The sequence below is a fragment of the Lycium barbarum genome, chromosome 9, assembly GCF_019175385.1.
Source record: "Lycium barbarum isolate Lr01 chromosome 9, ASM1917538v2, whole genome shotgun sequence".
Lineage (NCBI taxonomy): Eukaryota > Viridiplantae > Streptophyta > Magnoliopsida > Solanales > Solanaceae > Lycium > Lycium barbarum.
The window spans coordinates 94,503,680-94,520,981 of record NC_083345.1 but is presented as its reverse complement, the minus strand read 5'-3'; the positions used below and the strand labels follow the sequence as shown (position 1 = coordinate 94,520,981).

Below are 17,302 nucleotides of genomic sequence, written 5' to 3'. Positions count from 1 at the left end.
TGAGAACAAATACGATGTTATGGAATAGCTATAGTTATGAATCATTTTGGTAGGGAATTGTGGGAATTGGATAATATCGAACTCGACAAAGTTATTGATATGATATTATGAATATTGTTATTGATGTTGGGAGTTGTTATAGCACATGGAGGAAGTTCTAAAAACAAAGAAGATGCTGCCCCATTTTTGTTAGCTTTAGCTTAAGCTTAAGTATGTTTCCATTATCTAATCTTAGTACGAATTCTCTTGAATGTAGAATCGTGAGCATTGGAGGAAAGCATTTAATTGATAAAGTTGGAGAGACGTAAAGGTATGTAAGGCTAGTCCCTTCTTTTTCTAAGGCATGATTCCTATAACATGACTTCCTTTATATTTTCATGACCTTCTTATATTCCAGAACTATGAGTCTATGACTATAAAGAGCTTCTCATGAAATAAAGATAAGAGATGCGTTGTGAATATGACAATGATGCTGATGAGTCTAAGTGTAGAGATCCCAAAGCTTATGATATGATATTCTTATGAAGCTAATGATTCCTTGATGTTATTCATTGTTGCTAGACTCACCTTATAATGTTAGTCCCTTCAAGGTGAGGCATGATGATCATGGCTACTCCATAATAGAATTAGGGGTTCTCGACTTTACGTTACCTCAATAGAGTTATAGCTTGTCCTTAAGTTCTTATGCAGGCTTTATGATAAGTATATGGTAATGAGATTACACCGTGCCGATATGGCCAGGCAGACACCGCTAAGGCGGGCGGCATATACACCATGTCTAGATAACATGAGCAGACACCACTAGTGGGCGACATGAGATGGTTACCCCGGATGTAGGAGGCCTGGACGCGGGCTAATGATGATCACACCATACCTACATGGTCGGGCAGCTTATATATGCATACTCGATATGATGTTGTTTATGATGTGAGTTAGCATGCATGGTTCCGTCTTAAGAGATATTCAGTTGCAGGTTGTTTCCTTATTGAGGTTTCTCTATCTTTTCGACATGTTATTACTGTTCATGCCTTACATACTCAGTACATTATTCGTACTGACGTCTTTTTCTTTTTGGACGTTATGTTCATGCCTACAGGTAGACAGTGAGGTGGCCCAGATTCCTAGGAGCTACTCACCAGATTTATAGGAGCACTCCACTATTCCGGAGGTGCCATTTTTGTTACATTATTTTGTGTACATATTTGGGGCACGATGGGGTCCTGTCCCGTCCTTATGTCTTAGTACTCTAGTAGAGGCTCGTAGATACGTACGCGTGGGTAGCAGTTGTCTCATGGATATACCAGTGTATATTTTTGTATATCATTTTTGTAGCCGTGAGAGCTTATATGTATATATATATATCTATATATGTATGTGTTGCCTTGGAGATTGTGTATGTTCGGGTTGGGTAAGATGATTAGCATAATGAGAGGTGCTCGGTAGTCAGCTCCGGGTACCCGTCATGGCCCCCTAGTCGGGTCGGGACAGTAGTAGTCAGTCAAAGTCGTAGGCTTGTATGTTAGCCATTTTGGCAACTTTTTTATACTTAAGACTATTTTTAGTACTTACGTAGTTCATGATTTATTCAATAAGTTTTTTAGAAGATCAGCATGTGTTAGTTTTATTTCCACATTCAGGATGTTTTGATATTACATGTTGATTCAGCCAGCCAGTTGGTTCGCTTGGTCAATTATAGTCAGGCACCGAGTGCCGTGTTACGTCCAGGCCCAGGTTCGGGGTGTGATAATCTCGATTTTCTGTCATGTGCTCCTTTTTTTTTGCTCTCCATGAAAAAATCTCATTCTTGAAGTTTGATTTTCCATAGAATGAACACCCTCTGTGTTGATCATTGTATAAGCAAGGAATTCTACCTTTGATTCTTTCATGTCGTTGTCTGATTCATCAGATATGGCCCTTAGTTTTGAATGGTCTTCTTTCGCTTCGTGTTTTAGCAAGTACTTATATAGATCTACTATCAACATGGCACTTATTTCATAGGCTAGTCTTATGGCCAGGACCTTCAGATCCCAAGAAGGAGAAAGGCTCCTTAGGATTTTTTTGACGAAATCTTCGTTTGAGAATGTCTTGCCAAGTGCTGTGGGATTCCTGACAATGGTTAAAAGTCTATCAAATACATCTCTGATTGATTCCCTCCTTCTCATAGCAAATAGTTTTTATCTTCTCATAAGTGTATTCAATCTGATCTGCTTGTCTTTAGTCATATCCTCGTAAATTTGAGTTAGCAGATCCCAGATTTCTTTGGCACTCAAGCATCCTGAGACACTGATTCTTTCCTATGCTGCAATGCATAATGTTTAGTGCTCTATTATTTAGCTCTAATATTACAACATCTTCAGCCGTGAATTTCTCCTTAGTCTTGTGTCCTCTAGTTCCATCATGCGCGATCTTTACGGGAATTAGTGGTCCGTTCATCGTAATTAACCATAACCTGTAGTCCAGAACCTTTAGATAAGTATGCATGTGACATATTTCTCACCATTAAAGAGAGGAAGCTTAGAGATTGATTCCCTTCTATTTTTTCTGGAAGGTTATGCATCCATTCTGATCTTCTCTTAATCTTTTAACCTCCGTAGAGAGAACCTCGCTCTGATACCACTTGTTAGGTTGCACGACCTACTGCCTATCCTCTGCGTATCCATTTCTCCCTTACGTGGAAATTACCCAGCTCAAAAGGTGATAAAAAACACGACCTACAGACCTGTAGGATTCCCCAACAACTTCACTACAACAATGAGCTAACTGTAAATTAAGTTACAAACTTTGCAGCCTAATTCCTACAATAGCCTTGCTACCTACACTCTGACTAGTAAGCTATCATCAAGCTAGACTCTAACTTGAAGTTACAATGCTTGTATCTACCTTAATGCTTCTATGTGAGCAGATAAAAATACAACTCGGTAAACTAACTTAATACAAGATATCTAGACTTGTGAACTGGAGAACATTGTGCAGTACAATAGTTCCTTCAATCCTTCCTCTGGTACTAGGGACGTAACCCTGAATTCATGAATATTCTTGGATATAACTTCTTTGCTTAATATTCTGAATTCTCTCTTTGTGGGTGTGCAAACTTGTTCTTGGAAAGACCTGGGTATTTATAACAATATGCTCCGCAGGTCAGTGAATATAAAACCCTTTCCTAGTCGGTCAATGACATGCACGTAGGGTTTGTGTAGTACTTGGATTCTTACCTTGTTCAGTCTGGTTCTAATACGTGTAGAGAGCTTACTAATCCCAACAAATATGGCAAGGAATCTTTCATACTCTACTGCCAAGTTATTTCCATAACTCTGCAAATCCTAGTTGTTGTAGGACTTGCCCTGGAATATGATCACGTGCTTGTTTCATCCACCTTGTTCGTCTGCCTCTGAATCTCTGCACTGTTTGAGATAGAACTTTTTCATGTACCTGTTCCACCAATCTCTTTCATTTTTCATCTGCCGTTGAACTACTCTTGAGATCTTGACTGGAATATGTTGACAGAACTGTTTCATATAACTATAAGCTCTGTGTCTGCAACTGGTCTTCTCCCCTTTTTCACCACTCTACCACATATCACTTTTTACTCTGATGTGTCATTACTCTGTATTGGAACATGTTTCCAGACTCATTTTATCTGTTTAACCTGATTCATGTGCCTTGTCTAAAACCATTTGGTTGACAATTTCTTTTAAACCTTGTCTTCTGATAGCCTGAGTCACCTTCACCTTCTCTTCTCATGATCTCCTCGTTTCTAGGTCATTCATCCACTGCATTTGTTGACTCTGATGGAACATGTATTTGGACAATTCACTCTCTCTCTGATCTACTTCATTGCACTTGTCTTTGTATTGACCCACATGTTTTTATTGTAGGCTCATGTATATGCTCCGGTGCAATGGAAAGGGTCTATGGACCTATTCTAACCATCCTGTGCGACCTTCCTTTTTACACCTTTTACATTACTGAAGCCTCTGCTTTTTCACAAACAACTGTCTAGCTTTGTTCAATTGTAACGTGTATCTTGACCTAATTAATTCACTGTGCTTTCTTGCTTGGAACATTACTGTCATTTTTCATCTGCTTTACCGTGTTTGTATGCTGGTTTTCTTGTTCTAAGTCTTGCTTTGTCAATCATCAAAACTTCACATATGGCTGTATGCCAACAAATTCCCCCTTTTTGATGATGACAAACACTAACTGTGTAACCTGTTCTGTCCATCATTTATTCCAGATTTTCTCAACATAAACAAATTTAGCATGAGTCAAAAAGCATTAATGCATAGTTAATTAATCTTCCTCCTTTTGACATCATTAAAAAGATAATCTCAAAGTGATTAGGTGATTTTCAATATTAAACCCATAGCCACTGGGCTATGGCAAATGCACAAAATAAGAACAGTCACTCATTTTAGTCAAAACATTTGAGTTGCATAGATGAGGCATGGATATGTACGATATGTAATGATTAGTCAAAATATCTTTTTATTAGTATCAACGAGTACAATTTTAGTCCCTTGATTTCAATTACATTCATCAGATCATTTTGACTTAACTGGGAGCTTAGATGCTAAGAATTTTTCTTGGGCACATTCCAGGAGGTCCTAACTAATGGGTGTTTAGAGGTTTTGTCTACAAGGTTAGTGTCATTGGCCGAACAAGAGCTCATCTTGCATAATATATTCCTCTCAGAATACCTTCTGGCACTTGTAGCTCAATATTCAAATCATGCTCCATTCCTTACCCCAGGAAGATCCACCATTTTCTTTAGATGGTTCTTCTTTGTTTTATCCTTCCTTATTTCTCAACGAAGCCTTACGTCTTCATCACTCATTTTTCCCATTAAATTGACAATGTCAATCTAAACCAATCTTGCAACCTCAACCAATTCTTTTTCTTGAAGAGTCGTTGCTTTACTCATTCTTCTCTCACTCTCCCCTATTTCAGAGATTTTAACACATTCCCCTTTTTTATGTGCTCCAACTAATTTCCTTTCTTCTTTCACCTGCACTATAGGTATATTCATTTATATAATCAGAAGAGGTGGTTTAGGGAAAGATAGCTGGAGAGTATACATTAAGATTGAGTGGTTTTGTGAGTGTATGGGAAAAAGGTTACTCCGAGAATGTAGACATTTTAAAATTTTTTATTTGGTTTCAAGGTGAAGTCTTGGTGAGAGTAAGGAAATTTGTGGCTGGTTTTAAATAGCCGTGATAGCAGAACGAAGGTTGTGTGAACTGTCACTTAAAGAGTCTTCTTGGGAAAGGCTAATAATTTGACCGTGATAGGTTTTCAAGAAGGTCATCATGACCAATTTTTCACTTCTCAACACACACTTAATGACAACTATAGTTGGCTTCGATAATGACAACAGGTTGTTTGAGTTGTTCCATGATCTGATTTGTTAATTGACTGCAAGAGACAGAAAGTAGACCTAATATGTAAATGGCTAACCATATACAATCTTTAATAATAATTCTAGTTCTGTGACAGTCACTATGTTCGACTTTAAAGAGATCATGAACCTATTAGGGAATAGGACATACAACTAAATGTACAAGACTGAGTAAAATATTTTAATTGCATTTAAACTGACAGAGTCAGAGACATCATTTCTAGCCAATTTTAAGGAACAATGTGTAGCTTTAATTATTCTCAATACTAATCATAATTATTCCTCTTCACCCTTTTTAGTCACTACTTCAATATAATCAACAAAGAAACTTTTCAGCATATTATTATTGTTTGTGTATATTATGTAACCTGTTGTAGTCATCTAATGTCCTTATTTGTTGATGTTCTAGTGAGAATTTGATCACTTTAGCACTTCGCTGGATTAGGTTGAACTACTTGTTCCAGTTGATTATCCTTGTTCTATATGATGGAACAAGTTTTTTGATCTGTTTCATGGTCACCTAAGTACCTCCCATTTTGAGTATGTTCTTCTCTTTTAGGCCGTTGCTCTCCTCTTTTCTCCTCTTCTTCTTATCACTTATCTCTGCTCTTTCATCATCCTTTAGTAAATCTCATCTTTCTTCAAAGTTCTGCAATTTTTCCCTCTCATATTAAGCCCTGTGTGATTCCTTGATTTTATCCTTCCCATTTCTATCATAAGGGTGAACACAATTTCTGATTTATTTCGGCTATAATATCTTAAGAAATCCTTTGCATGTATCGTTGTTTTGCTTGTTTTCTGTCACTCTTCCCTTCATAGATGATCAGAGGTTAGTCTTCCAACCCTTACCTGGCTTGGGTCCCTTTCTTTTACCATTCTTTGTTGGGTGTCTTTTCTACATCTTCCAGCTTTATCCCTCTTAGAATAAGTTCGACATCTGCGGTCAGCTTTAGAGCTTCAGCTTGGAAGGCTGCGATGGTTGAGCCAAGTTAAGCAACCAGTTCCTTCAGTGAGAAATTTTCCATATTCGTTTAATTTTGGCTCTTATTTATACTCCTAGACCCTTTTGTTAGCCTGACAATTGTCCCAGGAAACTCAGCTCTTTCACTGCTCATGTTTCAATACTCCTCACTTAATGTTACATCCCGTACTTTTATATGTAAAGTTTCGTCGTGAGTTAGTTGACGAAGACTTAAAAGGCGAGGTTGTCGTCAAGGTCATAAGGAATTATTCATGTTCATTCTTCATACAGGAGAGCTTGGTATCATGTTTAGTAAGTATCGGGAAGGTTGGATGTTAAGCGGATCGAAGAAATTAAATTTTGTTGAAACTTTGGGAAAATTTGGAAGAATTCCTGACAGAAATTTTGGGTCATATTGTGAGGGCCATATCTCCTAGAATATAAGGAGTTACGGAACCCATAACCATGCATTCATAAGGTCAGCGAGTCGACTTTCCAACGCAACTGACAGATCTGAATTTTCATATCGACGGTGGGAGTTATGGGCCGTCGAAGTGTCGACGACCCGTCGATGCACATCGACGACCCATCAGATTTCAGGCGTTGTAGCTGTTCTATATAAGCACCCATTTCGTGATTTTTTCATTCTAACCCACACCAACAGACCCTAAACACTCTCTAATATTCATCTATCCTCTCCAAGCCTTTCTTTATCATCCAAGTAAGATCCGTGCCCCGAAAACCCGCGCTAGTGAAAGGAAAGTTGCCCCTAGGGTTTCTATTTGAAGTTGTTGAGTTTAGGAGTGGATTTGGAGTTTGGTTCTTGGAATTTCAGCCCCTTTAAGGTATGAATACTATTCTTATCTTTGCTATTAAGTTGATTACCGAGAGTTTTAGTGATTTAAAGTAAAGAAAATATAGTTATGGAAGCGGTGAGTTATTTGAATGAAACTAAGAGTTGGGGTTGTTTTGGGAGACGTTTTAGCATGGATTTGATTATGTTGTGATATGAAAGTATTGACATAAGTTGTTTGTGAAGGAATTCCTTAGTTTAAAAGTAAAGGAAAACATGATATAAAGGACCTAAACTAGTTTGTTGATGTGATTGCCTTAATGGCTGTTTCGATTGGAATTTTGGAGAGATTTCTACTTTTTTATATTGTTGTTGTTGTTGTTGATGATGATGATGATGTTTTGGGTGTTGTGCCCTGTTTGGGAGTTGGATAGGAGTAAGAATTACAGGGGAAGTGCTGCCCGAATTTCGTTAAGTTTCATTTGTACTTGGAATGGGTAGTAAGGGACGTATATGGCCTATTTGCAATTCGTGTTATCTTGGTTGTAGTGTTGCAAGCTCGGGAAGTACGCATCGGACATTAGGTAGACTCCAAGGTATGTTAAGGCTATCCCTTTTATTCTTTTGGCATGATCCTTATTATTTGAACGAACAAGTAAGCGAGCGAGTTCCAAAGACTCTACTCTTAGATGGTACATGATTCATCATACCCTTGATTTCTTATATCCATGTTCATGACTTCAATAGATCTTTGCATTTAGGGTAATCTTGAGTATGTCTTTCTTGAGTCTTTTAAGTATTATATATATATATATATATATATACACACACACACAGATAAACACAGCTATTTTCTCGTACCGTGCCTAGATGGCCAGACATGTCACCGCTAATGCGGGCTGCATACGATTCTACAGCGCCTAGATGGCCGGACATGTCACCGCTAATGCGGGCTGCTTAACGATATATGAACCAAGCCGTACGGTCCACAGCACTATGAGTTATATTATTTTTACAGAGTGCATACATATCATATACCGCATAAGTATCTTCAATCATACAGATGCATTCAGACAGTCAGTTTGTTATGAGTTTTAGATCCCTTTTATGATTCTTATATATATATGTTATTCTTATGCCTTACATACTCGGTACATTATCCGTACTGACTCCCCTGTTGTTCGGGGGGCTGCGTTCATGCCCGCTGGTACTGATAGACAGGGAGACAATCCGGCTCAGTAGGACTTCCCCTCAGCCATAGTTGGCGCGCTTCACTTGATCTGGAGCTGCGGTTCATTTTGGTATGCTGTTTTGAGATGTATATACATGTATATGGGTATGGCGGGGCCCTGTCCCGTCCTTTCTACAGCTTTCTGTTCCATTAGAGGTCTATAGACAGTGGTATGTAGTTGGTACATGATGTAGCATTGTCGGCTCTCATTCTTTTGTGTATAGTATCTATATAGCAGCCTAGTCGGCTTGCACTCTTATTTTGCATATATATATATATACAGTTGGATATGAATCACATTTGGGCCACCTTGTTGTTATGTGATAGTTAAGCAGGTATATGGGTGTCTTGTCATTAGAGGTCAGCTACTCGTCATGACTCATCGGCTTGGGTCATGACACTTAACTTTATTACCAGTGTCATGAGCTTGTCTCTAGGAATATCATCAAGCCTTCTAAGATCAAGAGTACCTTCACAGATATCTTTCTCAATGCTAGAGTCTGAATCTTTAATGTCTATGAGAGCTTTGTAATATTCTTCAACCAATTCTTTCTTGGACCCTTTATCTCAATGTTGTTGTTATGTGCTCCTTTTTTTTTTTTTTTTGCTCTCCATGAAAAATTCCCATTCTTTGAGTTTGATTTTCCGTAGACTGAACACCCTTTGTGTCGATCATTATAAGTAAGGAATTCTACTTTTGATTCCTCCATGTTGCTGTTTGATATATCAGATATGGCCCTTAGATTTGAATGGTCTTCTTTCGCCTCCTGTGTTAGCAAGTACTTATATAGATCTACTATCAACATGGTATTTATTTCACAGGCTACTCTTATGGCCATGACTTTTAGATCCCAAGAAGGAGAAAGGCTTCTTAGGTTTTTTTCGACTAAATCTTGGTTTGAGAAGGTCTTGCCAAGTGTTGTAAGATTCTGACAATGTTGGCAAGTCTGTCAAACATATCTCTGATTGATTCCCTCCTTTTCATGGCAAATAGTTTGTATCTTCTCACAAGCGTATTCAATCTGATTTTCTTGTCTTTAGTCATATCCTCGTGAATTTGAGTTAGTAGATCCAAAATTTCTTTGGCACTCAAGCATCCTGAGACTTGATAGAACTGATTCTTTCCTATGCTGCAATGTAGAATATTTATTGCTCTATTGTTTATCTCTATTATTGCAGCATCTTCAGTCGTGAATTCCTCCTTAGTCTTGTGTCCTCTAGTTCCATCATGCATGATCTTCATGGAAATTAGTGGTCCGTTCATCGTAATTAACTACAACCTGTAGTCCAGAACCTTTAAATAGGTATGCATCTGATTCTTCCATGTGACATAGTGCTCGCCATTAAACAGAGGAGGCTTAGAGATCGATTTCCGTCGGTTTTGTCCTGTAGGTTATGCATCTATTCTGATCATCTCTCAATCTGTTAACCTTTTTAGAGAGAACCTCGCTCTGATGCCACTTGTTAGGTTGCACGACCTACTACCTATCCTATGCGTATCATATTCTCCCTTACGTGGAAATCACCTGGCTCAAAAGGTGATAAAAAACATGACCTACAGACGTGTATGATTCCCTAACAACTTCACTACAATAATGAGCCCATTGTAAATTAAGTTACAATCTCTCCAACCTATTTCCTACAACAGCCTTGCTACCCACAGTCTGACTACTAAGCTATCATCAAGCTAGACTCTAACTTGAAATTACAACGCTGGTATGTACCTTAATGCTTTTATGTAAGCAGATAAAAATACAACTCGATAAACTAACCTAATACAAGACATCCAGACTTGTGAACTGGAGAACATTATATAGTAAAACAGTTCATTCATCCTTCCTCTGGTACAAGGGATGCAACCCCGAATTCTTGAATATTCTTGGATATAACTTCTTCGCTTAATATTCTAAATTCACTACAAGAGATTAGACTTTTAACAACCACTTTTAAACGACGGTATATGAATCCGGTCGCTATAAGTATATTTGTAACGACTAAATTCTTCCGGTCGTTGACGTCAATTTTTAGTTTAACAATTACGAGAGGAAAATATCCGGTCAATAAAAGTTAGAATAACCGGTCGTTATTCATAACAATTAAGCGGGAAACGGAAAGCGCTATAATTTTCCCATTAAATTTCACGGATCCAAAATAATAAACTGCTTTTGTAGAATTTTCTTTTTGCTACTTTTTATTCTATTCAGACTGAGAGCCGCCCCCTCCAAGTCTGCCCTAACACTTACCTCTCAATCTCGGATGCCGAGGATGAAAGCAACACTTGAAGCGGTAAGTTTCCTTTTCTTCAGATATACTACTCATTTTCTAATTTCTCGAAATGTCTTTAAAATCTGAGTGGAAGATTCAGATTCTTATTCTTTCGCAAGAGAACCTTCTCGAAGTGTTACAATGATGAAAATCCTTTAATTCTTAACTGCAGCGGTCCTTTATGGGGCTTTTCGACCATTAGCTATCTCATAGAGGATTAAGTATTTAATAATTGTTTCATTCATGTTTATGATTACATGTACTTGTATCACCACAGCCAACACATTTAAATCTATGTTAATGTAATATTTTCAAAGGCGGAGATATGATTTTGAGTTTATGGATTCTGAATTTTAGGAAAGACAGTTTATTAGGTTTTGAATAAATTATTTTTACATATTAAGTGAATTATCAATATACATACAGGCTGGACTAAAATTATTGAATTTTATCGAACTCGTAAGTGGAATTGTATCTCCGCCCCTGTATATTCTCCATATCAGAACTAAATTATGGTGTTGCCTTAACCAACACCATAAAATATGCCCCATTAGAGCAAAAAATTGAGTATGAAGTTACATTAATTTATAAAATCAAAACTGTGGCATGCCGCATGCAGATCCTAAATCTTTTTTTTTTTTTTTTGAAACTGAAATGCAGATCCTAAATTCCTAAGGAAAGTAAATTGCAGTACACATTATTGTATATTTTTGTGTTGTTATGTGGGGTGAGATTATTAGACCTATTAAAGACATGCTTGTTGTATAATCGTTAGTTCTCTTATTTTCAATCTTATTATTACAAATTGTTTTTAGTTATTTTTAGCATTGGGAGTGGGTGTGGTTTTGGGAGATGGTGAGGGAGGCCATCAAAAAATTTGTGAATACCTAAGGGGAAAAGGATTGGTTTGTTCTTATTGTGGTAATAAATGATCGATTTGATTAAATTTGATACAATTGGACAAACCTATTAAAAAAGTGTAGTATTCCTTTAGATATGTTTACCTTATGCATTCATCTTCTTATTAACCTTTGAGATTTAAGTGCCCCTACTTTTCTGCAGAGCAATTCTAATTTAGTATTCTATAGGGTTATGTTATAAAAATTGTATTTCTAGCAAGATATAAAGTGATAAACTTCTATTCTATTTATCCCTTTATTTTAGAAGAAAAATGAGCTAACAGAGGATGATACTTGGGGGTTTCAGCAGGGTCTACAGGCAACACTAGGTTCCAATCAGCCGTGTATATGATTTAGAGAATCCATTTGTACCTCCACTTGGTGAATCAGAACCAGCAGAAAACACACGGGAGGAACAATATTAGCTGAGCTGAAGCAGCAGTATCTTCAAATAAATAGGTTTAAATCATGGTTCAGTGACTAATTTTCTTTTTCTGTTGCTCGTCTTTATACTTTGACTTGTTGTCGACTGTGTATTTCTCTATTTTCGAGGATTAGAGTGGCTATTAATGAGTTTATTTTCCTTTTGATGTCTTTATTTTCAACTTGGTGTTTTCATGTCTACCTCATCCAACATATAAATTCTTGTGGCGGACACTTGGAGTTGTCAAGCATATAGATAGCTATGGGCACTTCAAATGCTAAAATATGATGATGGTATATCAGTTTATCAGTTCTAGATTAGACTGATTATCCTGGTATCAAAAGACACTTTTTTCTCCATTCAATTAATTCATCTAGACGATCTGCTTAACTGAAATTATTGCCATTAATTCAATGTTATATTAATTTGTTTAATTTTTTTTATTGGTGCACCATTTATATATTTGGATTTAATGCTCATAATGTTTTGAATGGTTTACCATTCATTTAATTGGGTTTAATGGGCATACAGTTCCGACAAAGTGTATGATAGAAATGTTACATGTTGGAATGCTGTGGTTTCATATTGTTATCAAAGTAGGAATTTGCTGACAGGATGGAATTCATTTACATGCTTTAAATTTGCTTTCTACACATATCTTACCTCAGTTTCCTGTCATTCTGTCTTGATGTAGTGTTTAGTCCATAGTCACTCTGAATCTTCCTAGCTATGGCCTATGGAGGGGAAACAACCTATGGGGACATTTAAAGCCAGAGTACTTGGAGAAGGTATCTTTTTTTGTGTTAGCTGTGTAGGACTTTGGCATATTGCACTTCTATTTTACATCAGTCTTTTTTCATTCACTCTAGTCTACACTGTTTATATAGAGAACAATGTGAAATTTATTGGACTTGAATTTGACCACAGGTAGTTAATGTAATTTAGGGAAATAAACTTTCCTGGACCTTGCTAACGGGGGATGTTTTGTACACCGGGCTGCCTTTTTAGATTTCTTATAAGAGGTAAAACTCATGCTTGAGTAATTAATTGATGATTTATATATTGGTTATCGTACTCTACATTCCCTTGGAGCGAATTCTTTTTTCTGTAAGAAATTAATTTAGTCATTTCTGAAACCAATGATGAGGTGGGATTATTTCGTTGGGAATTGTTAAAACATTTTAAATATAATGTACTTATTGTTCTATTTATGTTGTCAAACAAGTATCTTTCTTTTTAAGATTAGTGTGCAAATGTTCTGGGTATGGTCCATATCTAAAAATTAGCTTCTAGCTTCTAGTAAACTTTAAACTCTAGGCATCGTTGATTGTATAATTCAGTGATATGAGAAAATAATTGGGCTTCTAGTCTCTTTTAGTTTTAGTTTCTCCATGTCGTGTAGTGTCTGCACTTGCAGCAAATGATTTGAGCTATTATTTAATGTTGTAATTTATAGACAATATCTATATATCACTGAAAATTCGCCTTACCATACTAACTCCGGCTAAGTTTCCTCACCATTTGTCTAAGCTTAGGCCATTGCATTTGGCAATTGACTTAAAGACTATTTCAATCAAAAGCACTGCTCTATTGCTCAAACACCTCGGTTACATACGTTTTTAAAGTGTTAATGGTAGGAAAACGTTTCAAGTTGCTATGTTGAAGAAATCGTGTTTGCTTTCGTTGTGGTTAGTCTTGATTTTCACTTTTCTTCTGGTGGTTCTATGTTCACTATTCCTCCAGCTCTCTTTTGAATTAGTTGGGTTTGCTTTTAATTTTGCTCTCTCAGCAAATAAATTTGTTTGGACTATTCCTGCAAATATGTTTGCATTGTTTGTGGTTAATCTTTAATTTTGCAAAACGAGAAAGAAAAAATAGTAGCTATTAGAAGCGTTGTTAATAAACTGACACGAACTTCTTGTTATACTTGTCTTTTAGCAGATCTTGAAGTTTGAAGAACCCATCCATAGAGAAAGTGTAAAGAAGTATAATCAACGGAAAATGTTGAGGCACGAGAGGAATGGGTTTCGAGTTTTAGGAGTTGTTTAAAGATATTCTCCTTTCAACATGCTACAATTCTAGTTTTTCTTTGTCCAAGAGTTAACAAATATAATGTGGTCATACAATTTGGATAATATACTTTTGATAATGTGATGCATCATTCTTTGTAATTAACTTTGGAATTTATATGAATTTGATCAATTTGTAAGGTTTCAGATGTGAGTGTGTGTTATAGATTATTATATATCTTTACCAGAATAATCATACAAAGATACTGACAATTAGCAAAGGTGAAATTTGATCGCTAAAAGCACTTTTGCTGTATCAGATTTTTGGTTGTAATTAAGGGTTTAACGACCGAAAGAGCAATTATTAGTGAAGGGAAATTTGTCGCCAAATGAAGGTGTAACGACCGGATTTCGTGTTGTCGCTAAAAGTTATTAACGACCGGTTTGAAAATCCGGTCATTAACCTTTAACGACAGAGCTTTTAATGACCGGTGATGACGGGATATTTGTTGGTCGTTATCGACTAATAGCGACCGGATTTGAGCTTTTAGCGACTGGATTTCCCCTCGTTATAAACCTCTTTTCTTGTAGTGATTCTCTCTTTGTGAGCGTGCAAACTTCTTCTTGGAAAGACCTAGGTATTTATAATAATATGCTCTGCAATTCGGTGAACATAAAACCCTTTCCTAGTCGGTCAGTGACACACACGTAGGCTTTGTGTAGTACTTGGATTCTTGCCTTGTTGAGTCTGGTTCTAATATTTGTAAAAAGCTTACTAATCCCTACAAATATGGCAAGGAATCTTTCATACTTCACCGCCAAGTTCTTTCCATAATTTTTCAAATCCCAGTTCTTGTCGGACATGCCCTGGAATATGTTCACGTGTTACACCTCGTAGTTTTTGTATGTTGAGATTCGCTAGGTGTTAGTTGTTCAATTATGGACACTGGAGTTATTGTCCAAGATATATGAGATTATATGTGCTTATCTTGTGGTTATTAGGATTTAAGCTCATGCAATAGGTTATGGAAGAATTTGAGAACAAGTGAATCAAGGAGATTATGTTTCTGGAACTTTGGGGAAAGGTTGGGCAAGATTTCGTATGATAATTTTGGTCTAACTTGGGGGTAGAATATCGTTTAGTATATTAGGAGTTTTGAGATAAAATAAAAGCCTAAAATGAAGTTCAAGAAGTCTAGTTTCCAACCCAACAAACCGCGCATCGATCCGACATCGGAATCAAATGTAATGAGCATTTTAAGACAAACTGCCAGAGTAGGGATTAACTCTGCACGAACGTGGCTAGAGGTGGCGCGAATGCGTAGAGAAGCAAGGGATAACTCACCGTGAACGTGCCCCAAGGTGGCGCGAACGCGCTGAGTAAATTCTAGGTCGGTGAAACCCGACTCTAGAACATTATAAAATGGGGCTTACCCCCTCATTTTTCATCCAAACACCTCTCAAAACTTCCCAAATTCTCTGGAACTTTCCCCCAACTTTCGATTATAAAATTTTAGTGCGAATTAAGTGGAATCTCCGGATTTAGGTTCAGACAGCGTATAGTTGTGATTATAATATCGTATTGCAAGGGATCTTGGCTTGGACTCAAGGCAGATATTAAATATATTGTGGTTCTAACGGGAGCAAGATATGAATTTTTCCTTATTGATATTGATTTAGGTTTATTTATGGAGATAAAGCTATTGAATAATCGTATAACGAATTTGTGGGTTGAGAAATTGGATAAACATCGTGTGAGATATTTTATGGAATATTTTGGTATGGATGATGTTGTTGACTTTAAAGTTGTTGTTGTTGTATTGGTTGTTGGTATTGTGATTTCGGGCTAGGGATATAAATAGGGGAGATGCTGCCTGAATTTTGGTAGATTCTAAAGCGGTTTAATTTGAGAGCTTAAGACAAGCATACAACGATAAGCCTAATGATAGTATGAATACTCTTTAATGTAGTTATACGAGCTCAGGAGGATAAACGTTAAGTAGTTAATGAGACAAAAGGTATGTAAGGCTAGTCCCTTTGTATCTAAAGGCATGATTGTTTTCTTATGAACCCATACATATTTTCCATAATATCCATATTTCCCAAAAGCTAGAAGTTCATGATTCTCAAGGTTTTTATGTGCTAAAGATAGATGTTTCCTATGATGATAATGAGGATGATGATGATCCCATTTTGAGAAATTCCAAAGCTTATGGATTTGATGATATTATGAGAATATTGATCTTATTTCATGATTTTCTTGATTCCATTCATTATTGTCGGTCTCACCTTATGTTACTTGTTCCTTCAAGGTGGGATATAACGATGATGATTATTCCATAAGATAATCGGGGATTGCTGACCTTACGTCACTCTGATAAAGTAGTAGCTTTTATTTGGGCTCTCATGCATGCTACTTATATTATATATGTATATATATATATATATATATATATATATATATATATATATATATATATATATATATATATATATATATGGGATATGGGAAAAAGGGCGAGGCGTTATATACGCATGACTACCTGATCAGTTGGTATACTATGATATCGTCCAGCACGCGGGATGCCTGGACGCGAGATATATGGGTATAGATCGGGCCGTTCGTTCCGCGGCAACACATATATATTGATGATATGATATATGGATCGGGCTACACGTTCCGCAACAATACAATATATATATATAAATATATATATATATATATGGATCGGGCTGCACGTTTCGTAGCAATACAATATATATATATATATATATATATATATATATATATATATATATATATATGGATGAAAAATGTTTTCTTTAAAGGGCTAAGCATGCATGGTATCCGCCTTAAGAGGCGATCAGATGTACAACTTATTTCCTTATTCCATATTATGCTCTATATCTCTTGTTATGTTGTTATTCATCCGTTACATACTCGATACACTGTTCGTACTGATGTCCCTTCTTGTGGACGTTGTGTTCATGCCCGCAGGTAGATAGGTAGAAGGATATGATCCTTAGGAACTTCATCAGCGAGTCTCCGAAACGCTCCAGTTGTTCCGGAGCTGCAGTCTTTTGGTACTACTCTTTTGTATATACATACTTGGGCATGGCGGAGTCCTGCCCCATCTTTATGTATTCCTATACTCTATACAGAGGCTCGTAGACAGATGTATGTAGCTAGACGTCCCATATCGTTATTAGTTCATATTATATTGTTGTATTATATTTTGGCAGCCTTGTTGGCCTATGCTTATGGACATAGTTGTTGATGATTATATAGAAATGTGCCATTGTCTGGTGATGCATGCTTTTAAGA

At 36.7% G+C, this 17,302-nt stretch overlaps 1 long non-coding RNA gene across 1 annotated transcript in view; it reads left to right on the top strand.

Moving 5' to 3' along the window:
• LOC132609086 (uncharacterized) overlaps positions 1–14,263 on the top strand; it is a 35,693-nt gene extending 21,430 nt beyond the window's left edge. Inside the window, exons 2-6 of the long non-coding RNA XR_009570679.1 lie at positions 1,097–10,666; positions 11,852–12,003; positions 12,663–12,756; positions 12,896–12,990; positions 13,910–14,263. This is a non-coding gene — a long non-coding RNA (uncharacterized LOC132609086). The remainder of the gene's footprint in view (positions 1–1,096; positions 10,667–11,851; positions 12,004–12,662; positions 12,757–12,895; positions 12,991–13,909) is intronic.
• The last annotated feature ends 3,039 nt before the right edge of the window (positions 14,264–17,302 follow it).